Below are 24,217 nucleotides of genomic sequence, written 5' to 3'. Positions count from 1 at the left end.
GTTCTGATTCCAGCTCTATTTTCAAAAGCAGAATTTGGTATTTCTCCACTCCTTTCTGGCAATTCGCCCAAGGTTCCCATCACTGCTGGCCAGAGATAGGAACGATCATTCACACCGCTTATTATTCTCTTTAAAATGAATGCATGAAATCCCCAAACTTGAGAGATCAGACGAGATGCTGTGTGAGGGGAACGAGGAGAGCTCTTTAAGGAGCGACGGGTTCAAGCACACACCGAAATCAGCGGATGCAGATGCTACACCCATTGAGAGCAGTAAATCCACAGATGCTGCTCCTTGCCTGGGGTATCCCTTCTGCAATCAGCTCCGGGGCTTCCCCGAGGCATCCCTGGCCCGGCGCAGGGGGCTGGTGCTGCAGAGCCGGGGCAGCGAGGGGAGCGCTGGCGGGATGCCATGCAGGGTGAGAGGAGCAAAGCCCAGCCTGTTCACAGCTAAGTTATTGCTGCTGCTCGGGTGGTGCTCTGAATTTCTGCCCTGCCGTGGTGGAATGAGGTCCCAGGCTAAATACTTATTAGTGATGCTTACTAATCAATAACAACATCAGCCCAAGTGGAAAATCTCAGGTCCCACACTCGCAGCTCACAGCCGAGCTGCTCACTTCCCAAACCTCCTTCTAAAATTAGAAACAAACAGGCCCCTTCTAAAAGCAATAAACAGCACTTTAATTGGACTAAAACCCATAAATCTGTCAGCAGCTAGTTACTCTGACTCCATTGTGTGACCAGCGCCTTTGAATCCCCTCCTGCGCCTTGCACCGCGCATGGCGCTGGGATCCAGAGTCAGCAGAGGCACGGTGCGATGGGACCCGGCAGCATGGGGTGGGCACAGGGGTGCTCCCCGGCTGGGTGCCATCACCCACAGGGTGCGAGGGAGATGCTCGTGCTGCAGGCAGCCGGCTCTGTGTGTCCCGTGAGTACAGCGCCATGAACTGGTGGGTTACACCCTGCAGGTACCTCTCAGATCAGGGACCCATTAAATGTGCATTAAAATGCATTTTGCTTAGCAAAAACAGCACGTTTTCATCTATATTTATTTTTGTGTCGCCAGTGTCTTGAAACAAATCCCACTAGACTTGGAAAGATTCCAAGTATGAGCATCGTGATGCAGGAGTTCCCGTCCAGCGAACAGGTACCGATGCTGCGGCCACATCTCCCCTAGAAAGAGCCTGCCCATAGGAAAATAAATACAGCAGCTGCTATTTCAGACTCACCAGCCATCTTGGAGGGGAAAGTGGGATGGCAGCCTTGTGGCAAAGGGCAGCACCTGGAACTTTAACATTTTCTCCCATTCAGGAGGAATTCATGCCCTGATCCCTAGCAGGGAACACGTGATGGGCAGAGCCCCCAGGCTGCCCCTGAGGTCGGGGTGCAGTACTCCTGTGGCCTCCTGGGGCCTGAATGCCCTTCCTGTATCACCCAACAGAAACAAAACTGCACCAGAGACAAAACCAGCCCTATGGTCAGCAGGTGCAGAATGAGGATAGGACACACCAGTGACCGTGTTTCTTCCAGCCCCCTCCAGTAAGACTGGTTTCAGGGTGAGAAATTAAAATCTCTCTTTAAAAAGGGGCTGGAAGGGAGGGGGAGAAGGAGCTATTTTTAGCACCACCTTGAGAACAAATCACAAAAACTTGTAGAGAGGTATTATTAGGTAAAAAGCACAAGATGCTCACATTGCAAGAACAGGGTGTGTTTCCCTGGTGAGGGGCACATGAACATTGTATGGGCAGAGTTCCTAAAAATGTAGGAATAATTCCCAGTCTCAGAGGACCTGCAGAGTGTCTGTGACTGTGTGTCATTGCGTGGGACACCTTTGTTCATCATGATGGCAATGTTCTTAGACACATCTGCCCAGTCTTCTACTGCAGTGGCTGGGGCTTACAGGGAGCATGAGACCAGCATCATCACCACCTCGAGCTGGGAATTACTGGTGGGTTGGGAAACAGGTGAATGGTGGCCAATATCACCCAGTGCCGCACTCCTGATACCCAAAATACCGAAGCCAGAGGCCCAGCAGCAGTGAAGACAGATCCGTGTCTTCCTTGTCTTGTTCCCTCTCCATGTGGCTCCTTTAAGGCTTGGAAGGTTTCTTGTCCTCAGCAGTAGAGGGCATGCCCTTGTCCCAAATAAATTCACATAAAGAGAAGATGGCAAAAGAGAGCTGACACAGCACGAACTGCTTAGTGCCACCTAGCCTTCCTCTCATAAATAGGAAGAAACAGCCTTACATACACATTCACAATACATATGGATACACACAGGCACTCACTAAGTGTATATAATGCCATCTCCCATAAGAAGAAAATGCTGGCAGCCTTTCAGCAAGCTATCCTCAACTGCTAGGAACAAGCACACGCTGCCTTTCTGGAGGTGTGTGGCACTCTGTGAATTCATTCAGCCCCTTCCAATGGAGTGATTGCTCTTAAAGTCCCTCAGATGCCTTTATACCTGGATAAAATATTATTACACACTGAGTGTAGGGAAGAATGGTAAATCCCACTGCTGTAACAGCTGCACTGGTGTTAGCTCTAGAAACCATGAACTGGCTACTTAAAAGCTAGAGTCTAGCTTAAATAATCTTAAGATTGAAAAATAAATTGTATATCCAAGACTTTGTTCATTTTGGTTCTGATTTTAGACTCACTCACATCTGCAAGTATTTTCACTATTTTTCTTGCCTCTGACGATTAGTGCAGTTTCCAAACGCTCAGAGTTTCCTAAGTACCAAACAGAGGATAATCCTGTTGCTCCCTTACACCCCCAGCTCTCAGAGCTTTATAAAGAAAATCCAGTACCCGTCCCAGGAGACCTGGGATGAAATACTGACCCCGCAACGTTGCAGGTTTCTTCTTTTCTCCCCTACCCTGGGCTCCGTCTGCAGGAACTCGCGCGGGGGACACAGGCTGCGGGTGATGGGGAGAAGCGGCCAGGGCCACTGCCATGTGTGTGCATCAGATATTCAGGCTCCAAAACACGAAGGTGAAGGGAGGGGGAAACGAACCCTTCTGACAGGGAGACATCATCGTACGAGCTCCAGAACACCCGAAATAATAGCAGTAGCTGCAGACCCCCGCTACCGTTTGCACTTTGCTCACTTTTTATTGCTTTAGTTCTCAGTAGAGGGAAGTCCTGAAAGAAAAAATAGTAATATTTCACTACGTGGTGCCGAGTATTTTAATCTGAAATACCTTAGGTTGGGGCTGCTGTGCAGTGCAGGAGGGAACAACCTTTCTTCTGCTCCCCCACGAAGCTGGTCCCCAAGTGCAGCCATGCTCTAGAAAGAAAAATAGTAATAAATTTCAGCAGCGTGCCTGTGAAAACAGCTGATTCTCTGGACCATTAAAATACTCTGTATTTATAAACAAAATGGGGTTTTAGTATTTCTTCTCCTATAAAAACACACTGGAACATTTCACCACAGTTTTCTTTCACTTTAATTAGCAAGAAAAGAGCGGGGAATGCCAGAGAGCAATTATAGAAAATATATACTGTGCTGATTAGGGATCTCTTTTCTGTAGCATGGAGAAGGCAGCTTAAAGTTCACGGTAAATCTCTCCCCCTCTAATGAGATATGCCTTATCCAACCCAGCGAGATACAATTAACTCGGGAAAGAATGCAGCGGCTTTCTCAGGGAAAAAAAAATAAATAAAATTGGCGAGGGAGAGGAAGAATTCATGCCAAAAGGTGAAGAGCAAGGATCCTGCATACTCTGGGTCTCATCCTGGTCAACTCCAGAGCCCGAAATGAGCTCACGGCCTACCCAGGATGGCTCCTGGCTCCAAGCCCTTGTGGGATCCCACCATGGAGCAGCTCTCCTTCCCTTCTGCATGGGCTGCACTCGCTCGCCTTCCCATGAGTTTTTTCCTTTATTTATTTATTTACTATGCCTCCTTTTGTCCCGTGCCACTCGTTATGACTTGGGTTAGCGGAGGCAGGACATCTCCCCAGCCGGGCGTGCGGGGCAGCCGGCGGGGCTGTGCCGGGGCGGGGGCAGCGGGCCCCCCACGCCCCTCCTCGGCCCGGAGCGGGGTCAGGGGGAAAACACCCGGAACATAAATTGGACACAGCAGGGCAGATGTAGACCGAACAGGAAGCGCTGGCCCTAGGCGAAATGAAACAGCTGTTGCCATTGTTCTGCGTTTGCAAACTCCGCACGGCTCGGGCTGCGGGAGCAGCTGGTAGCAATTACCGCACATGAAAAGAAGGGCACAGGATTAGGCAAGTGACGAAAAAGCGAGGGGACCGCTAGATTTATCACTGGCGGGGCGAGGCAGCCCCTGCCCTTGCCCCTGCCCCTGCCCCTGCCCCGCGGGCGGGGGTCACAGCGCTGGGAGCCGCGGGAGTGGATCCAGTCGTGGGGATCTGCCCTGGGATCCCCCGGGATCCCATCTCCGCTGTGCCTCGTCCCCTTCCCTCAGCTCCCACCGAGAGCGTGGAGGAGCCGGGCAAAGCCCACGGACAAATTTCATCTCCTCCTCTCTTTGTGCAAGCAGGAAAAAAAAATAAAAAAACAAGCAGACACGTCACGAGCTTTGCATTCCTTGAGAAATTTCTTCAGCTCTTCCATATTATCAGCGTTGTAAAATAAATAATAAATAAAAAAATGAAAATCCCTCGCAGCTTTCTTTTTGCAAGGAGTGACGAGCATAAGAAAGGTTAGTCAGAAGGTAAAGCATGTGTTTGCCATCTTAGCTCCTGATATGGAAACCATATGCTTAAATACACCACCAAACATACTCAATATAACACTCTTTTTTATTAAAGGTGGTTTTATAAAAGCTATCCACCTTCCATCCACTGGTGACTCCCAAAGAGGTCACATATTCCTCATTGCAACTATCAATACGTATTTGGGGTAAATTAAACTCCAAATAGACTGTTTCTGATTATTATTGCAAAGGGAGCAAGAGGCCATTTTATTTTCCCTCACTGATAAATTAAAAGAACTGTAATGGGTGATTTCTGCAACCTGTAAAAGGGCAAAACCATCTGTAACTCATTTAGTGTCACTTTAAAGAAAATTTATTTGATTAATTCAGGCAGAGCATAGAAAGAATATAGATTTTTTAAAAAAACTCTCCTGTTCAAGAGGAAAAAACAGCAGCAGAAGAAAATCCTGACCCAAAATAAACATTTATGGGAGTGAAAAAATGCTTAATGTGTTATTGGGAATGCAGAGGCTGCTGCCTTGCCCCTGAGTTAGAGGATTTTTGCCCTGCCAACCAAGAGACGCCAACACGAGGTGGTTGTAACAGTGCCCGTGTCACGGAAGGAGGAATAGGACAGAAATGTGGAAAAATGCAGAACTGAGGTTTGGGCTGCTTCCTTGCTCTTCTCTTTTGGAGCCAACCAGCAATCCCACCAGACAGACACTTGCAAAGATGTGCACAAGATTATGTCCTTCATGTTATGCAGCCAGGAACTGCACCCTTTTGTCAAACAGGCTGTTATTTAGTGCAGCACCTGAAAAGACCTGTGATAAAGAGGAGTGGGGAGAAAGAAGTGGGAGAAAGGATGGCAATTTTCCATCCTCCAAACCCAAGTTGATGGTAGCAACCCAAACTTCACCACCTTTGTCTGGCCTGACAAGCAGGAAGCAGAGAAAAGATCAAAAGAGAGTGGAAATCAAAAGGCTTCAGATATTGAAATTCTTCTGTTTTGCCACAGGCTGTCACCCTAGCTCCACGCATCGCTCAGCCAGCCAGGAATACTCCGTGGAAAGCAAGGGAAGAGAAACAGCTCCAGAAGTTCAGAAGTTTGCTCCTCCTGAAATTTCATTGGCCTGCAGGTTACCCACAGTCTCAACTCCCCTGCTGACAATTTGGAGAATAATATTAAATGGTAACTATAATATATACTAATAGATTAATCTTTATAAGTCATGCCAAGTTCTGTGGGGCCGGGGCTTGGCAGGAGTGGTCTGCCTCAGATGTGGAATATCTAATGACGTCTTTACTGTTGCAGGATTTGCACGTGGCAGCCGGAGATGTCATTTGCACTCTGACACAGGCTAAGTCACTTACAGCTATTGATCCCATCAGAGGCTCGCACCGGGCCAGCCTGGGCCCTGGCCAAACCTTGCTTAAATCAAAAGCCGAACTTGCCTTGCTGTCTCTGGGCTGCTCGCCCCAGGAGGAGGCAGGAGGCAGGCAGAGCTCCAGCCTGCTCAGCTGGAAAGTAAAGCTCCGGGGCTGATCTACTGGAATCGTGAAGGATTCTTTCATTGACTTCAGTGAGCCATACACCTTAGCAAACCTGGCGCTCGGCGGGGTTATTTGCACGTAGTGACCCCGTACTGACCCTCGTTCCTCTCTTCTGGGTTATCCTAAAGTCACCCATTTTATTATTATTATTATTATTATTATTATTATTATTATTATTATTATTATTTGTAAAGGTTGAAGTCCAAGGCCTCTGCTCAGCTCTCAGATCCACAGGGAGGCGTGTTACAGTGACCCCCCTGCAATTATTGCAGACCCCCTGCGATCGATGGCCATTACATGCCTATACTGCTCCAAGGATCTAGGACCGATGGAGTCAGGTACCTTTGAAGTTCTAGATTTTCCTTACAATCTGTGACTCATCCAGTTGCACTTACTCACCACTAACATCAGCTCTGGTGCGATCCCATGGGAAGCTCTCCATCACGCCGGGACTGACACACCATCGAGCACGTGCCTCGTCTTCCCCTGCTGAATTCCTCATGAGTCGGTAGAACTGCAAGCCTACAGATAGCCTTGTGGCTCACTCCCCTTTGAAGATCTTAAACAAAATCACCCTCTCCAGGAGAAGGAAAGTGCTGGTTTCTTAACTTGCAGTGGAAAACACAGATGGACCTTCACACTGTAAAGAAGAAGAGCAGAAAAAGTGTAAATTTTGGTAGGGCATTTTTGGAATAAAGCAATGAGAAATTCTGGAATGCAATAATGCCATGTTTACTGAGAAAATGGCAGAAACCTGAGAAATCCTCATTGGGATATTTTATTGTTGAAGACCTATTTTGTTAAGATACTTCCCATAAAATATGTTGGTTTTCCTGGTTAACCAGTAGCTGTGCCTAGTTTACAAGCAATTAGAGCCACCCTAACTTACCCTGCTAAGGTCAAATCTTCTCCACAGAGTTCTGACCTTACTGCAATTCCTGCAGGGAAAGATTGGTACTGCTTGTGTTCTCTACACCAGATATAAAGAGAAAACACTTTTCTTAGTGCTCAGCTAATTAGGCTTTTCCAAAGCACCATCAGAGTTGTTGTGCTATTGCAGCACGCCACACACGGGGAAGCCTCCTGGCTCATTTTTGCCCAGAGTGAGTGCCTCTCCAGTGGAAGATTATTGATTTCTGAACTGACATAGTGACATGGTGCCTCGAGAAACAGTTTTCCTTTTTCCTTCCTCTTCTCCTCTCTCTCTCTCTCCCCTTTTCTATTTGCTTTATTTTGTTTTGTGCTATGTGAGCCTTTAGTCAAATATCCCACATACACACTCATCACTTGGACGGCTTTAAGCACAATCCATGGGCAAGTCTGGGCACTGCATTAATATCTCTTGTTGTCTCTCTGTAGATTATCCTCTGTTACTGTAATTCGTAAATACAGCCCTTTGTGTACATGCCTCCATTGTGAAAATGCAATATCATTACTAATTAAACAGGGTTTTAATAAGTTGGCTGATAGCTCCCCACAGCATCTAGGAATTAACCTCACCTGGGAGCAAGCTGCTGGTTGAGGCTAAAGAGAAGCTTAGATAAAGGCGGGGAAAGGAAAAGACATCAAAGTGCTAGTCACCACCAAAACCTCATCCTCCACAAATTCTAGGTGTGGAAATGTTTCTCAGCCATAGGGATCCTCCCTCCGTGGATTTCCAAATAACTATAATCATCAGAATTCCCTCTTTCACCTCCCCCTGGCCTGATTATCTCATCTTTCTCATTTGAACTTGCTCGCTATGAGCAATACATTTATGGCTTCCACGCTTTATTACCTTGATCCCCCAAATGTTTAATTTGGTTCAGATGGTGATAATTCAGCAACGCAGAGCTTAGGGACAGCGTTGTCCTTGTGGTCTGCTTTCACCATCGAACAAGGTTCTGTCCCTCATCTCCATACTTGTTTCATGTATCCAGCTTCCTCAGAGGCTGTGGGTCAATACTGGTGTAAGCAGAGGACAGAGTTTTCTTGGTAGCTGACTGGTGCTTAGGATTCATGTTGGCTTTGGAAATCTAATATTCTGCAGTCTCCAGCTATTTTTCCCACAATTAAATACACTTCTTAACAAAAGGCACAGAATAAACAGCAACAAAAAAAAATCACAACCCAAATTAGGCGCTCTCTGAGCAGACACGTCAAAATCCAGATACCAAAATCACTAATCCTTCTGGCTATAACTTTTAGGATGTTGACAGAGCCTATACGCTGAGATAAAGACTACAGTATGGATATACAGCTGAGATAAGGAGATGATTTAATTCTGAAGCAGACAGGAAGGCTACATTTCAAGGGCTACAGAGGGAATTCACCTCTCCCTGAACATATCACTCCTGAATACTAGTAACGCACCTTGATTCTTTGTTCTTGCTCCTTTTTTTTTTTTTTTCTTTTCTGTCCACACTTCTTAATAATATGTTTGGAAACTTATTAAACTTACAAATCAAGACTCCGGGTTAAAGGCAACCCTATCTAAACATCTTAACATCTATAAAAAGATTATCATTAAACATCTTGTAGAGAAATTCTGAACCAGTGCAGAATCTGGGAAGAAAAAAAAAAGTGCAGAAAAAATAGCTAATGTGTCTACTTTTTAATTAAATGTAAATATAATTTGTAAGGCTTACGGGTTTTAAACAGAGAAAATTTACTCTGCATAATTTCCTTTCTGGTTAACCTTATAGGCAGAAGTGGAAGTAGGGTTATTCATAAGACTTCTGTAGCTATTAAGCTAGTTACCTCCTTTGGATCCACTGTTACAGATGACTTCAACACATCCAAGATTTCAATCGAGGTTCCTAATTTACAATGACAATATAGAGGTTTTAAGCATTAAAATGAACATTGCTAAATGCCCTAGTTTACAGCTTGTTTGGGATGTCAGCAGATTTTTCATCTTTATTACTGCAGACAGATAGCAAGGCTCTTATCTGCACATACCTCATCGGAATGGCTCAAACATACAAAAGTGAATTCTTGGTTATTTTAATGTGACAAGTAAATATAAACCAGTTACAAATACAAAGGCAGGATAAATACGCCTGACAATATGGCCATGCCTAAATTACTGCCAGCTTAGTATTAAAAGTTCTGTAGTGGTTTCTGGTTCAAAGAGTCCCATAAAAAATCAGAGTTAATTTAAAACTTAGCCAACCATGGGAATATTTCTCATCCACACAATACAGACTTCTCTTGTGCAGGTCTGTTTATATATTTCAACTCTGGAGCAGTTTTCCATTTCAGTTCAGGAAAGTACTCATATTCAGTCCAGAAAAGTAATTAAGCACATGCTTCACTATGTGCATTAGTTAGGCACGTGCCCATAACTTGTCATTTCACCTGTTGCACCTTTTTGAGCCAGTTATTTCATTATTTGCACACACACACACACAAAAACCCAGGCATCTAATTCCTAACAAGACTGTGATGCCAGGTTATGATAGATCAAATGTTACTGAATAAAACACTATTAATATTTGTAGAGATGGTCCACTAAGCATCACTGCCCAAAAAACTTGGAAGTCCTGACCCACCTATGGAAATCCATGGAAATCTTTCCCCTGATGTCATCAGGAGTATCACCGGTTCTCAAGAGGGAAGATGAAGGAAGGAAGGAAGGCACGCTGCCCGCAGGCTGGTAGTCCCTCACCCTGCAGAAGCACTGCAGGAGATCGGCTGCCAAGGATTACCATGCTCATCTATGGGATTGCAGTCTGACTGTCCAGTGAGCGTGGGGAGCACTGGCACCTCAGGGACAATGCTCCCAGCACAGACGGGTTTCTCTGAACACTGCTCCTCTGGTGATGGAAGAGATTCTGTGCCCAATGCTGTCAGAAATAGAAGATACTTTCACCAAATGGAGACAGCAAAATAGGCGTTCCCAGCCCACGTTCCGTCACACAATCACAGAACCATTCGGTTTGAAAGGGACCTCCAGAGATCTCTACTCTGAGCTCCCGCTCAAAACAGGGTCAGCACTGAATTCAGGCTGGGCTGCTCAGGGCTTTGTTTGTCTGAGCCTCGAGAACCTCCAAGGATGAGGATTTCACAGCCTTTCTGTGTTATTCAACAGTTGCCTGCTGTTGCTATCTACTTCCCCAGCTTTTCCCAAAACCCTGCTGCTGCTTACACACAGCTTCTAGCTCACCCTACAGAGCCAGAGCCCTGCAGAAGCCAAATAGTTCCCAAATAGGAACTGCTGGCCCTTCCCCTTCCCACACCAGAGAGACCTTTCCTGGCGCGCCGTCATACGGTTAACACATGCTGTGTCGGCCCTGCCAGCAAGCTGGGATCCAGAGCCCTGCTCCCGGCTCGATCCCATCGTGGGGAAGGGGCTGGAGCGCGGCCAGGCCCCCAGCCCACCTGCTGGGTCTCCTGCCCCCACCACGGTGTGGGACGGGCCACGAGGTGTGTGTAGGCCTGTGTCTGGCCCCGGTGCAGAGCAGGGTGCGACCGAGGCACGCATCCAGAGCTGGAAAATGTTCCTACGGTGCACATTTTACTGCAGCCTCTGTGCCCAGAACGGGACGGAGCTGGCACCAGATTAGTCAGAGACGGAGGAAGGGAAGTCTGGCAGAGATGAATGCTTGCGGCCTTCTCCCTTCTCACCAAATATCTCGTGCTGCTCTTTCCCTTAGCCTAATGAGCTGGGGCTCCAGGCGGTGGTTTGGGATGCCTTTCCCCGAAACCAGCTTCTTTCACAACATGATGTTTCCTCCTCAGCCTGCGCCCTGCTGGGAGCTGGGTCCTGCAGGCCCTGTGTGCCCTGAGCCCACCATGGCCCCAGGGACCCCATGGTGGGTGCCCTGCTCTGGGCTTCGTCCCTGCTGGGGAAGAAAGGGGAATCTCGTGGCCTGAGTTATCTTGTAAAGCAAAGCCTTGGCATAGCAACGTCTTGAAAAGTCCCTTTCCACGCCCTCCTTTCTGAGGGAAGCGAGCAGAACCCACTGTGAGGAGTCACCCACCAGCCTCTCTCAGACTCATGGAGGCCCTGCTGCACAACAAAACACCTTTCTCTGCCAGCAGCAGGCAGCCACTACACCAAAAGGCACATTCCCTGCTGCTCGTCTGATCGCTGGAGAGGCTGGCACGGCTGCTGGGAGAAGGAAGAGGAGGAGGAGGAGAAGAAGAAGAAGGAGGAGGAGACGGAGGAGGAGGAGGATGGTGTGGGCGATGAGGCCAGCCTGTGATCTGGGTGTGAAAGAACCCACGGCTGGGCAGGATCAATGGAACAGTGCCGAGGCTTGCGGCGACGGGAGAGGGAAAGGGAGGGTGGAGAGGAAAAGGGAAGGAGCCCCCCTACAGCTGCTGAGAAGAGAGGGGAAGGTAAAAAGGGGACTGCGATACCACCAGGCCCACAGGAGACTCAATGGGTTGTCTCATTATTATGGTGAACAGAGAGAGCTCATGAGCTGGGAAAGATAGGAAGCTTTTATTTATGTATTTTTTTTTAAAGAGCACAGCCTCTAGGAGGGTTTTTGCAGCTCAAATGCTTTTATTTTGTGCCAATTACTTATACAGGGTCTGCATTATTCCCGTAATCAGTCTAAATGAAAGTCAAACATGAAAGATTCCTAACAATGAGCTAATTGGAATGCCATTACCATTTAGATTTAATAAGGTATTTGTAATAATAAACTTGCCTCAGTCTATAGAGTTGTCTTATTCCTGCTCAGATCTTGCAGGAGTGTAAGAGTTGACATTTGTCGTTCGTTCCGCAGGACATTGGATATAACCTTCAAAACGTTTTAGTCTCACAGCACTTAGTAAAATGTTGAGGACGAAAACAAAATCTATAGCCTGCTATTGTTCTGTCCGTGCGTGGCTCAAAGTTAACAGGAATTGTGTTAAAACTCAGCAGCAGATTATATCCCACATATCTTTCTTTATTTGCAGTCCAAACATCTTGTGGTTTAGAATGAGTCACTCAATGTCCTCTTATGTAGCTGCATTCATTATTTGCATTGAGGTCTTGCTGAGGAACGTCAGGCTGGTTCCAGCGCTGCGAGGTACTACACAGGCACGCAGCGCACAGGGTCTTTGCCTTGCACGGCTTAAGATCTAAGCAATTAAGTCAACCCAAATTCTATCTGCAAGCCAAGATGTTCCATCTATGGAGGTAAAAGCTAATTAGAGCTCCATGCAGACTTACTTTTGAGAACAGTTGAAAAAATAAAAAATAAAAAAATCTTTCTTACCTTTACAGGCAAGCTTTTTCACAAAAAGCATATGTAGGCTCAAAGACCTGGGCTCACTGTGCAGCCGGGGAAGTTTTGTTCAGCTGTAGCTCATGCTGCAAGAGCGAGGCGTAATCTTTGTGGGTATTTCTTCTCTTATAAAGTAAAAGAGCTTGGTACGAGCACTTGGGGAAATTCCCCTAAGAACAGACAGAAAATGCAGAGGTCGAGCAGGTGTGTGCGTACTTGTAGGAATCAGAAAGATAAAATCAAATCAGTCCACAAAGACACAAAGCACAGAGAGCAGGATGCCATGGGCATAATTTAAATCAATATATTGCTTCTCCCTCCCTCTTCTCACCCTACAAAGATACCAGAGTCATTTCTCCTCCTAAAGAAATCCAACAGGTGACCAAAGGGGAAACAGAATGCTTAATTCCTTTCTTAACAACAACAACAAAAATAAAAATAAATTAAAAAAAAAAAGTTTCTCAGTGGCATCTCTCTGCAAGCAGAAGCATTACCTACCCAATAAACTCTCCTGCCATTAGCTGCAGATGAATTATGTCCTGCTGACACTCTGTGGTCCCAGCAGCTAGCCCTGAATGATCTGACTCAACAGAAAACTTTGCACAATAGCTCAAATAAACGTCAAATCATTGGAAACTGGCAAGGATCATGGAAATTCAGAATGTTCCTTTTTGAGGACAGTATTTTAATACAGTCTGACACTGGGAATTCTGCTGAACATTCGTAATGTCCAGGAAATTCTAGGCATGATTGGTAAAACGACCGATGCTCTTATAAACCTACTTTTTCTCTCTGCAGCACCATACCTACTGCACTCCAAAATGTTTTTCAGAAACTTAGGCCAAGAATCAATGGCCTTAAGTTAACCATATGCCTGAGCATAGTGCTGGATTGCTGGAGAAGGGCAAGAGAGCATGAAAATCAATAGCTTCCCTGGATGTTTTCACAGAAGACAGTTGGGCTGGGAGTTAAAACGAGAGTCTAAAATTCAGACATTCTTGCTCTTGATGGTCTGGTTAACCTACCTCTTCTTTTTCTGATTCACTTTGCACATTAGAAAAAAAACTATACGTGTTACTTAGATCACAGCAATGTTGTGAGGCTTAATTTTTTGAGAGGTGTTTTGGGATCCTTGTATGAAAAGTGCTATAAATATATACATTCTTAGTAGTATTTAATTTGCTTCCTTTACAATTCCTTTGAGCCAACACATGTTGCCAAAAATGCAATATTCTCTAAGATGTCTTTTATTCTTATATCTGTCTGGAGTCCAGGACATATCCCAGCCTTATAAAGCATCCGATATTGATGTATCCGCATGGAGTGTATATATATAGCTAATACGATCAGACGTTATTTTTTTTTTTCTGCAGAAACCCAGACTTGCTCAACGTACAAGATGGACGTGCTTAGCAAATGAGGCAGCTGTTCAATTTTTATTTTTATGCTCATTGTTTGCTGTGCAGCCACATGTCTCATAGAGTGCATACCATCTAACCTTTGTAGTGAATCAGACAAGGCTCCTCCATAACTCACCCACTTGGACTCTCCAGCTCCGCCTCACTCCCTATTCAACATACATATGTGATCACGTAATCAGGAACCGGGTCATAAGAAAAACTTTAACTTTGTCATTTCCAAACTTCATTTTCTAGCCTTAGCTTTCCTTTCTGTGGACGTTTTTATTGAGAATACCTAGGGATGCAAAGCTTTTTAATAATAACTAAATAATCCCCTGAACAATCCCGTCACATCGTGCAATCTTTTTTAAGCAGCAACACTGTCCTGTAGAAACAAAGACGTCTGTACCTGCGCACCAGCCAGTATCTTTTCTTGCATTACTGAAAGAACCCAAGTACCTCCAGGGCCGCTCCTGTTTTTCTCTTTGCATTGTGTCATGGAGCACATACCAAATGTGCTTTCATTAAGTTTCCTAATGAAGTTTGTAGCAGATCTGCCCATGCAATATGAGATCAACTTTGCAGCGTCTGATAATAACAAGATAAGCCTATTCTCACCTGTGCTTCTCCCTGCTTTGGGGACTTGGGAGAGCAACATATAAAATGTCACCATTTTTGTATTCCACAGTTTTTGAAGCAATGGATTTTCACCCATTTTACAACCCTGGAAAGTTAGGCTTTGTTCCTTGTTTCTATCAGTTGATCTAGTGCAGACACCTTTTAAGTTAGTTAAGTTAGGCTGGCTTATACCTCAGTAGCTGAATCTGTCTTGCAGTCCTTAAATTGAATAACCCCCAATAGCTTTTACTTATAAACCAAACAATTTGGAGCTAGACTAGAAGAACAAAGAAATTTCTGTTTGGGAGCAAACTGGAGAAGAACAGATAAATTGCAGCACTGGGTGTAGGACTCCCTACCTTTCGCCTCTTCAAAAGCTAAACACGTACAAGGAGGTGGCAAGCAAGCAGCAATTTACGCACAGGCAGAACAAAAGGCCAAGGGCTTAATCTTGCAAAGACTTATGCACACTTATCTTTACACTTGTGATTAGGCCCGGTAATTTTGGTAGTACCTTGGCTCCAAGAGGCCCCTGAGCATGCAGTATTAAGCTCTTGCATTAACATGCAATATGTTAAACTGCTGCAGAGAGCAAACTCCAGGGGTGAGCAAAGTGTTCTGTGGAGGCTCGATGACAGCAAACTGCAGGCTGGGCAATTACTGCAGGCAGTTCCTAAGCAGACAAGACAGATTGTCATCCCTTGCTTCGTAGAAGTTATGGTATAATGAGATATGAGCATTTACACAAGCATTTGAGGGTAATGTTTATAAATCCCAGAGTCAAAATTTTAAACCATGTAGATGACATGGAGAAGGGCACTGGAGAAGTCAGGGCAATTTTCCAGCAGCATTAAATAAAAACACACCTCAAGAAGGACATCTGCATGGCCTGACAGGGCAAGAATAGCCTGAGGAGCTGGCAGCCCCTGGCTCTGGGCAGTGATTGGCACCGTGCCTCAAGCCTGGGGTGAGAGAACCCGGAGATGCACAGAAGCAGGCCCCATTTCTGCAAACATTGCAGCCCCAGGTCGCTTCTCTAAGTTGTCACCATCACTTTGTGTTTCTCCTGTCGTTGTCCCACTGTCATTCCCAAGGGTGCCCTCTGCCTTTTGGCCCCCTGTTCCTGACAGAGTGGCACATTTTCATCCATACCCTGCGTGGCTCCCCGCTAGGTTATGCATATTGCAAGCACAGGGCGCAGATCTGAAGGCTCTGGGTCCTTATCCAAAATCTCCACACCATTACTGCCCTGTCCGTGCTGCAAGAGGCACAGTGAGGCCCGTATTCTGACTGGGGCCTCTAGGTCCTCTTCTCATATGAATAGTAATGACTGTAATTATTAATCATTACTGTGATTATATGATTATAATTAATAATCGTAATAATGAATCATTATAATTACTATACTAAATGACAAGCCCTGCTTCCTCCAGCGAGCTTCAGAAGCACAAGGAATGAGCTGTTGTGTGTATGCAGTGGGTCTCAAGCACTTCTGTACTTACAAGCCCAAGAGGCTCCATTTGTTTTAAGGACTTCCATATTGTATTTCATCTAGAAATCTACAGCTGCCTTGAATTGTGACCACTGGAGTGCTGTTACCATCTGCAAGGTCCTTTGCTTGAAATCCAGCAGAGTCATGAGCAAACAGAGATTGGCAAGGGGAAGGAATGTGCATATGGATATTACTTGAGGGATAGAGAGCAGATATGCCTAATATTGCATTTTTCCATCTTAGATTTACAACTGAAAGTAATTCAGATCATTGAAGAGCATTTTCATAAAGCCCAAATGAAATTGCAAATGTGGAGGCTGCAGACACTTGGAAGAGAACTGGTTTGTCATGCCCTGCCACTTTGCTCTTGGTTTCCATGGGCATGACTGCTTTGGGGCTCGTAGTTTAGGACAAGAGAGGGGAGTGCTTAAAAGCCATTATTTCTGTTTTTAAACTGCACTTAAGATGCAGGGGGTTCTCCCGTGGTAATGCACATTCCCCAAGCCCAAGTGGCTTGGAGATGCTGACTGCAAGGTTGCTGTTTTGTATGAAGTACCTGAAATGTGTTGAGCAGCACTCAGGTGCTTTGTGGCTTGTGGCAGAGGGTGTGAACAAGTGCCCTGGAGGAACCTGCTGGAGTTACCCTATATATTGCATGGTTAACTCTGGTTACTGGGCTGCTCTGAGTCACCAAACTCCTTTCCAGGCATGAAGAAAATGATCTTCCAGTATGTAAAACCCACACAGAAGATTTTGTTGTTTAGGGTTAGCACTTCATTGTTACCATCAGCTGGCATGCTGGAAGGGGACCACACAAGCATAATGACAGAGTAGAGGAATACAATTAATCCAATTGTTCTATTATTTATTTTTTTTTCAGACAATATATTTGGTAAGGGTTAGTTGACATGGTTAGATTCAATGCTGGTGACTTTAAAGTGTTGTTATCTATTAGTATAGCTGGCAGCACGTATTTGAGACCATGAAATTTGGAGCTATTGTAACAATTGTCATGATAAGCAACCAATGGTGCAGTTGCTAAAAGAGTTGCCATTGCTATTCCCACGTTAGTGAGCACAATGAAAAGTATAGGAAAACTTTTGTTTTGCCTTCTCAGCTGCTGACCTCTTCATCGTTTGAAATTCTTTTGGAAGGGAAGGACTAGGAAAAGGGCCTGTCTATGCTCCCGTGTCAGCAATGAGCCCGCACACAGCTCTCCAAATTCAGTCAGACGAACAAAAGGTGAGAGCATCTGTGCAGCAGCTCCTCTGTGAGTTAAGGGAGAAATGAAAACAAACAGCTGATAGTTAAGAACATTATAGAGTGATCGTTTGGGCCACTTGCCATCAAAGAGGTGCACTTCAGGTGTGTGCTGCCTTAAGATCAATACACGGGTCTAGAGTGAGGGAAGATGAAGGACTGATTTTATTTATAGCCCCTTTGCTATGCTGTTACTGGCAGGCTGGGCTTTGCAGAGAGGGTTTGTGCAGGACATCGCCGTGGTACTGAGCACCTCGTGCATGTGTACCAGACATTATCCTGTTGGTTTACAAGTCCTTGCAGAGAAAAGAAAAACTTGTAAGCATAGAATAAGTAATTAAAAATTTAAGTAAATAATATGGCTTAATTATAACAACTGCTCTCAGTTCTGAACTTGGAGCAGAATTTAGTCATTATTTACCATATTTTTGTTTGCAGTGCTTTATAGGCACTAGATAATTTGTGGGAGGAATAAAAGATGAAGGTGTAAGTCCCAAAGGTGGGACAGTGTCTAATTCTGTCATCTGCTGGCTGGAGTCAGGCACCGAGGCAGGTTCAGGATGCTCCACCGGGACAGTAGTGTTCCCTCAGAGAGAGGCGCTGAGACATCCCAAACAGGCAGCTGACAGTGGGACTGATGCCAGTATTTTCAGGTCGGATTGGGTGTTGATTTTTTACGGAACATGTCAAGAGGTGGTGGGAGCACATGGGAGATGGGGCCTAGGGCAGTCAGAGTTTCTTCAACCAAATATGTGGATGTGTAGATGATTTAATTACCAGACAGTTTAGGAGAATTTCTAATCTCTCTTCAGCCATTCATTCTGACATCTCTGATGTGTGATACCATTTAGATTGAAAAGAGAATCCATTTAAAGCCTAAACACTCCAATTACTTTTTTAGATGCCCGGGAGCAGCTCAGAGTTCAAGCACATGATGGTCTTAAAAGGCTGCTAAATGAAAGGCAAGGGACCTGGGGGGGGAGAGAAAGAATGCTAAAGTACACGATGTTTTAAGGGATGTGGTTTTCAAACTGACATGAATGATTTTTGAACTCAGAGTGTAACCTAATACGGATCAAGTTTTCCAAACCGAGGTGTGCACCGTGCCAGATGCGGGCAAGCAAAGAACCCAGGGCAGCCCAGCTCCTACCCCGACCAGGTGCCGACCTCCTGAGGACACCTGGCTGGTGCTCGCAGGCATCGGGAGCTCTCATACCCTGCTCCAAGCCCACCTCCAGCACGGCCTGGCAGCTCGGGCAGGGGGCTGAGGCTGGGAAGACTTTCTGAATGCCACTTCCAAAGCACTGGAGACTGCCAGCGAGGTTTTGTGCTTCACAAGTTCGCTCCCTCATTATAAATAAACATTTCTTTTCATGATAATGTCACAAGGCCTGGCCTTGAGAGTCTTGCTATTTTTTTTTTACTTCTTGGCATATCAGCAGTCGAAAGGCACACACTCTTGCCTTCTTGCACCTTTTGCCAAGCCACAACCACAAACCATCCTTACAACCCCAAAGCGCTTTTGGCAGTTGTGACACAGAACGTATGGCTCGTGTGGTAAAATGTGCTGGCGAGTTCCCCGTAGGCCCCATCCAGCCACCGCTTATGCGAAGAATTTGATGCCAGATAGCAGCTGCTGTGCTGAGGCCGCTCGCTATCACACCAATCAGCACTGTCTCATCCTTTCTTTTCACTTCCCTGTCTCCACCTGCTGTTTTCTTTTTCTTTTCCCTTTTATTTTTTTCCCTTTTTTTCCCCTCTCTGCTTTGTACCTTATGTTAAGACTGGGAGTGCTCTGGGGCAGGGACCATCCTTTTGTTCAGTGTTTCTCTCTCCCTTGCCATGGAGCCTGCTTGCCTGGCACAGCACTCGTAGGAACAGGAATGCAAAATAAAGCAGCCAGTGCCCCATGATCTCTGCTAGGTGAATGGTGAGTGGCCTGAAAAGTGAGTGCTGTGGGTAAAAAACACAGCTTCGGGCAACCTCTTAATGAACTTTTTGCAGGTAACGTAGTACGGCTCTACCTCGCTGCAAGTATTTGCATAGCAGAGACCTGACGGGTAATTTGTTGTATTTTGGCTGCCTGCGTGTGTTGTATGTTTTTGTTTGGTAGTTGCTAATGTTTCTGGTCTAAATTTCAGAGCATGTTTATGTCGCAGGCAAGCTGCCCAAGAGACAGCCCTAAGGAAATAGTTTGCCCCAAAACAATGCCATTACGCATCTTGTCCGGAACATGTCTGACAGCAAGAAACGTGCTTGGGGCTGATGGTGGAGTTCGTCCTGGAGGTGAGGTCTGCAGCCTGACACAGCTGGAAAGGAAGGCCAGGCTTGTATGTGTGTGTGTGTGTGTCTGCTTTACCTTTCCCTTTTACTTCTGTGTGCCACAGGACCTTAACTGCCTGCCGACAGGTTAAAGTGGAATGAAAAACTTACTGGAGCTATGCTTCCTTACCCATTGCCTGAGACTCTCAAATCTAAGGATAACAGATGAGAATCAGTGGTTAACGATTATTTGAAAAAGTTGGAAAAGTCAAGAAAAATACAAGGCCAAATGAACCTGATGTAACTGATCCCCTCTGAGGCCTCAGGTTTATTCCTTCATTTTGACCACAGAAATGGGTTATATAGTCATATTTAGAAAGGCAAGTTGATAGTAAGCGCACTCCTCCAAGCTCACATGGCCATTTTTGATGACTTGGTAACTATTCAATTGTTCTAAATAAAAAGGGAGTTTTTTCCATAAAAAGCATTAAGGAAGCGTTGTTGAGTGACGCAGTAGCGCAGAGATTAAGTGTTGCAACGTAATTCCTAAATCACATACGCAAGTCATCTTCACTGTGGCTGCACGTCCTGCTTCTATGGCTTGTCCTGAGATTTGGTTTATGGCATTCTCAGCACTTCTGTCTTGGTACCAGGTAATACTCAGCATAGCATGGAGATACACAGGTCTAAGATTGTAGGAAAAAAGCAAGATGCAGAATCTTATTTGAGCACTAGATGTGATCATGAGATCACCATGCAATGAGGTTTAATCTAGCACATGAAGTAACAAGACATTTTGCCACTGACTTCAAGCCAGAGCAGAAGAAGGCTCATGAGGAGCACACAGGAGTTAGCAACGTCCTTTTGTCCTCAGCTCCAACATTTCTCACCAAGAGCTTACTGTACTTTGACACTTTCTCTTCTTGCTTTATTCAAGACGCAGACACTTACTTTGTCCTCTTTCTTAGACCCCTGGGCCAGGGACTGTCATCTGGCTCCATCCATAGCGCAGCCTAGCATAAGGGAGCCCTAACCCTTGTCAGGGTCTGCTAAGTGTTATGGCAAGGCAAAAGGATAATCCACAACCAACCACTCCTCCAAGAAGGCTCTTAGGTGCCAGAGCACAAGATCTCTGTTGGCCTGCCCATGACTGCCGGGAACGGCGCAGTGGTGGGATTCCCCTGGGTGCTGGGTGTTGACACAGCTTTAGTTGGGAATGGACACATGAGCGCCCCCGTTCCCTTCTTCCCCCCTTCCTTCCCACTCTGGGATGCCCGGTGCAAGCAAGAACCAGCAGCCGATGTGCCGGGAGCCTTCTCCAGGAGCCTCCTGGGCAGGCGGCCCCGTGCCAGGGCTGGCTGCACCTTGTGCTCCCCACCCGGCCAGCCACCAGCGGGCACTATGCGGCCAGCCGCGGGGCTGGGAGCGGGGGGACACGGTGGGGGAGACCCTCTGGGGGACCTGGGGCCGATTTGGGGACGGCGAGCCCTGCTCATCCTTCCCGCAGCGCGTTTTAGCACGAAGCGTCCCTCCCGTGGTAGCAGGGACGAGGGGAAGGGATTTTAGTGTCCCCGACGCTAATTTCTTCGTGGCTCTCGGTTCAAAAAGCTGCATGCTCGGCGCGTGCGGCCCCCAAAACCTCACCCCCCCTCCCCGTTTTCTTCCCCCCCGGTGCCTCCCGGGGCTCCCCCCCATGCCAGCCCGGCCGTGTGCCCCCCGGGGCGCTGCCCTTGCGGGCTGCCCGCTCTGCCACTCGCGGGAAGTCTCCCATTTACCCAACCCGTAATATTTTAGCCATTACGAGCATTTATTTTTTTTTTTTTTGCAATTAAAGCTGCCCCACAGTTTAGTCAAAGACATGATTGTGCTGTTTGCTGCTGTCTCCGATTAGGAATTTAGTTGCCTAAAACTTTCCGTGCTGTCCAGCAGGGCGCAATGGGCTGTTGACGGCTATGTGCTATTTTTTCAGCGGCACTGGGATAGAAATGGGTTTGTTAGAATATTTTCACACTGAATTGCAAATGATCCCATGCAGCTATTCTTTTCTTCTCTGCAAATATTTTCCATCTCTGGTCTCCAAACAGTTAAATGAAAGACAGCCAGTAAAACGGAGAGCTCTTTAATCCTAGGATAGGCAATTGCAAACAGAATAGACGACATCAACCTCTTTATATTTCCCATTTAGGACCTGGAGGTGAAAAGGCAATATTCCTCTGCGAGATGCATCTAGCTGAGCAGATGCTGCCCCGCATATGTTCATTTCAGTGCGCTCTGCCACTTTATGGGGAGCAGAAGCGTTTACACGTCGAAGCAAGGCCCTCGCTGCCTCCGAACCCACAAAATCCGCTTGTGACCCCCAGTGCCCATGTGCCTGCCCCTTTGGGGTCACCCCAAGGGGGCCGGCCCCGGCCCCGAGATGCTGAGGCCGGGGTTAGGGTGGTCTGGGATTGGGGGGAGCTCAGTTTGCCAAAGGGCCACTTGGGGTGCAGGGAAACTGCGGGCTGGGGGGGGAAGCCTGCGAGGAAAAGTGATGGCAAATGGGCACGGCCCGAAAAGAAAGTTGCAGCGGGGTTTTTGTGTAAGGAGCAGAGCAGAGGGTGCTGGGGAGCGGTGCTGTGCGGGTGGGGGGCAGGATCAACCCCTCGCAGGGATGTCTTGGGGGGAAGATGTGGCCTCAGAGACCTGGTGGGGCAGCCCAAGGCTCTGATCCTTGCTGCTGTGCCCTCGGCAGGGCGTTTGGTCCCCTTGGGGCTGTGGCAGAAGGAGCCCCCCCTGCCCCCTGAGCTGCTTCACCGCGGCCCCCCCGCAGCCCCGAGCGGGTGGGCAGCGCTCAAGCCGAAGGAGCCCAGCCGGGCTCTTGCACGCTGCGTTATTTTCCATCGCTCGTGTAAAGACTGGTGAGCTGATGGCTTGAAAATTCAATTGAATACCTGCCCGGAGTTGAGGATAAATATTATTTTTTAAAAGAACAATATGTAATTAAAAACTAATATTTAACAACTTAAACGCCTATCCTCTAGGAAATAACAGCCTTTCTTCGCAAAACCTCCGAGATTGACTTCGCTTCCTCCTGTAAACTGAGGCCAGATTTAATTCTCCAAAGAATCAGCGAGATCAAGGATTTCAGCGCTCAATTTACAGCTCCGGGGTATGTGGGACCCTTTCCCAGCTATCTGGGAAGGCTAGGAAATAACTCCGGGAAGGAGGAGGGGGGAAAGGAAGGCGAATTAATTCCCCGGCACCACGGTAACACCTGTAGTGTTTCCATAACTCAACGTCACGGCGGCGATCGCCGGGAGCAGAAGGCTCCCTGGCAGCTAAATTGCGAGCAGGAAAACGGCACGGCTCTTTCAACCAAAGCCCCGAACAACCGAACAAACGCGGCAGGTTTGCTCGTTTGAAAGGAGCAGCCCCGGCTGCGGAAAAACGCTGAGCGGAGCCCTTGGGTGCCGCCGTGGGACCAGCGGGTGCCGGCTGCCCCCTCCGCGCACGTCCCCGCTTGTAGATGGGAGGATTTCTGCCCTGGCTGGACGGAGCGAACGGCTAACAAGCCGGGTAGCTTCACTGAAGTCTTAAAACAGTAAAGTAAAAAATAAAATAAAATCATATCGAGTGCGAGGGTGTGATTTTCCTTCCCCCCTCGCAGCGGCTGGGTCTCTCCCCGCGATGCCGCACGGCGGCCGGGCTGCAGCCTTCCCCAAACCCTCCCTGCCCGGCCAGCTTCTCCTCTTCCTCCCTCTCTCCCGAAATAAGAAGGGGAAAACCCTCCCGTGCGAGGCTCCCGGAGGGAGGCCGGGAGGCCCATGGAGCGCTGCCTCGCCGCCTCCCCGCCCTCGGCCCGGCCTCCGCTCCCCCGTTTGCGCCCTGAGGACGCGGGGAGCTGCGGGCAGCGCTGCCCGGGGCTCGGCTCCGCTTCCCCGAGAAGCTGCCGAGCACGTTTTCAGCAGCGTCGCTCCGCTGCGGCACTCAGCAGGCTCCTCGCAGCCTCCCACGCGGAGCTCCAGGCTCCTTCCCTGCCTTCTCCATCCCTCGCTTTGTCTGCGGGGGGCTCTCCCGCTCCGCGACCCCCGCGGACCCCGGCCGGAGGCGCCCGCTGCGCGGTGCGGGTGTGCGCTGCTGGGAGCGCAGCCTGCGCCGGCGGGGCAGCCTGGCCGCCTCCTCCGACCTGCGAGAAGAAGCACTTTCTTTACCATATGATCTCTCTCTTTTCTTTTATTTTTCCCTTTTTTTTTTTTTACTTTTCCTTTTTTTTTTTTCTTCCCTGTAACTGTCTGTGGAAAGTGAAAAACAATCGGAGGTAGGCAATTTTTTTTGGAGAGAGCCGCTGCGTGCGCGCTCGCTTGCCCATATGGAGAAAATTACCCCTCGAGTTCAGACTTTCGTTGGATTCCAGCATCAAACAGCCCAGACCTCGCAGGAGCTGGGCGAGGGGGTCACTTTCGATTGCCGGCTGAACGGCCGCAGAGCGAGAGCGCACAGGCCGGTTCCCCGGCGCCGCCGCAGCCCCGCAAAGCTCCAGGGCGAGATTTGAGGTCGGCAGCCCCGGAGCACCGCCGCTGTCCCCCCTGCTCCGGGGGACCCCTCTCCGCCGGGCGCTCAGCGCTGCGCTCTCCCCTTGCGCCGGGGGGCTCGGGCGCGCAGCCCCCGCAGAGCGCAGCGGCTGCTCCCGCAGCAAACGCCCCTCGCAGCGGCTGTTTGGGCACGGCCCTGCCACCCGGCTGCTGTGCCCGGGGACCTGCGGGGAGGTCTGGAGGCTGG

At 47.8% G+C, this 24,217-nt stretch overlaps 1 long non-coding RNA gene across 10 annotated transcripts in view; it reads right to left on the bottom strand.

The window, feature by feature from the left end:
• LOC106045231 (uncharacterized) overlaps positions 1-24,217 on the bottom strand; it is a 48,471-nt gene that overhangs the window by 18,224 nt on the left and 6,030 nt on the right. For 5 of the 10 annotated variants that reach the window (XR_010833007.1, XR_010833001.1, XR_010833008.1 and 2 more), the window contains exons 2-3: positions 6,621-6,861; positions 3,206-3,291 (exon numbers count right to left, since the gene is read on the bottom strand). This is a non-coding gene — a long non-coding RNA (uncharacterized lncRNA). Of the gene's footprint in view, positions 1-3,205; positions 3,292-6,620; positions 6,862-8,960; positions 9,020-9,754; positions 10,049-12,418; positions 12,598-24,217 lie in introns of all 10 variants that reach the window. The other 5 variants (XR_010833004.1, XR_010833005.1, XR_010833002.1 and 2 more) reach the window with 4 other exon arrangements.

This window comes from Anser cygnoides, chromosome 7, assembly GCF_040182565.1.
Source record: "Anser cygnoides isolate HZ-2024a breed goose chromosome 7, Taihu_goose_T2T_genome, whole genome shotgun sequence".
Classification (NCBI taxonomy): domain Eukaryota; kingdom Metazoa; phylum Chordata; class Aves; order Anseriformes; family Anatidae; genus Anser; species Anser cygnoides.
Note: the sequence above shows the minus strand (reverse complement) of the source record. Positions and strands in the feature narration are given on the sequence as shown.